This window comes from Theropithecus gelada, chromosome 7a, assembly GCF_003255815.1.
Source record: "Theropithecus gelada isolate Dixy chromosome 7a, Tgel_1.0, whole genome shotgun sequence".
NCBI classification, from domain to species: domain Eukaryota; kingdom Metazoa; phylum Chordata; class Mammalia; order Primates; family Cercopithecidae; genus Theropithecus; species Theropithecus gelada.
The window spans coordinates 16209058-16210496 of record NC_037674.1 but is presented as its reverse complement, the minus strand read 5'-3'; the positions used below and the strand labels follow the sequence as shown (position 1 = coordinate 16210496).

The 1439-nt window shown below is 45.1% G+C and overlaps 1 long non-coding RNA gene across 1 annotated transcript in view; it reads left to right on the top strand.

The window, feature by feature from the left end:
- LOC112627933 overlaps nt 1–301 on the top strand; it is a 10319-nt gene extending 10018 nt beyond the window's left edge. Inside the window, exon 3 of the long non-coding RNA XR_003120248.1 lies at nt 16–301. This is a non-coding gene — a long non-coding RNA (uncharacterized LOC112627933). The remainder of the gene's footprint in view (nt 1–15) is intronic.
- The last annotated feature ends 1138 nt before the right edge of the window (nt 302–1439 follow it).

The following is a 1439-nucleotide window of genomic DNA, read 5'->3' as shown; positions in this document are numbered from 1 at the left end:
CCCCCCCCCCCCTAGTGCCCTTGGTGTGGTGGAAGCAAGGTGTCATGTGATAAGTAAGCCTCCAGAGAGGCCTGCATGGCAGGATCCAATGTCTCTAGCCAACAGCCTCTGGGGACCTGAGACCTGCCAACACCCTTGTTAGTGAACCTGGAAGTGGACCTCCTGCTCTTGGACCTTGAGGTGACTATAGTACTGGCTGACACCTTGACTGCAGTCCCTGAGCTGGGGTGTCCAACTGAGCTACTCTCAGAATCCCCCCTACTGAAACAGTGATATAATAAATGCTTATTGTTTCAAGCTGATAAATTTTGGAATGCTTTGTTATGCAGCAAAAGATAACTAATACATTCATCACTGAAAAAATGAAGATATCAAACTATAAACTCTTTATTTAGTCGACCTTTTAGGGAACTAATATGGCCATAAATATCAAGCCTCCTACAATTTTGCACATTCTTTGACTTTGTAGTTCTACATCTATAAACTTCTCTTAAGGGAAATCATGGATGCTAACAAAGAAATAGTTACAGAAATGTTCAGCAGAGGAGCACTATTTATAATGGCAATCCGCGTATCTAAAGATGGGATTGAGTGACTAAATCATGGAGTCACCTCTATTAGAACAGGTTGGGGTTCATTAGTGAGTTTTAAAAACAGTAAAGGGATTTGCCACTGGCATTTGAAAAGTTAAAATAAAATTAAATAGAATGAAAAATATCAGAGTAAGGACAAGTTTTGCTTCATAAGAAATTTAGCTTTATATTTGTACATGTGTACATTGTGATATTAAATTCCTTACTCTGAGTTGTGGTCCAAATTTTGAAAAACTGAAGTGTTAATAAAAGATGTATATAAAACTACTTAGGTCAGGCATGGTGGCTCACACCTGTAATCCCAGCACTTTGGGAGGCCAAGGTAGGCGGATCACCTGAGGTTAGGAGTTCGTAGACTAGTCTGGCCAACATGGTGAAACCGCATCTCTACTAAAAAAACAAAAATTGGCCGGGCGCGGTGGCTCAAGCCTGTAATCCCAGCACTTTGGGAGGCCGAGACGGGCGGATCACGAGGTCAGGAGATCGAGACCATCCTGGCTAACACGGTGAAACCCCGTCTCTATTAAGAAATACAAAAAACTGGCCGGGCGCGGTGGCTCAAGCTTGTAATCCCAGCACTTTGGGAGGCCGAGACGGGCGGATCACGAGGTCGGGAGATCGAGACCATCCTGGCTAACACGGTGAAACCCCGTCTCTACTAAAAAATACAAAAAACTAGCCGGGCGAGGTGGCGGGCTCCTGTAGTCCCAGCTACTCCGGAGGCTGAGGCAGGAGAATGGCGTAAACCCGGGAGGCGGAGCTTGCAGTGAGCTGAGATCCGGCCACAGCACTCCAGCCTGGGCGACAGAGCCAGACTCCGTCTCAAAAAAAAAAAAAAAAAAAAAA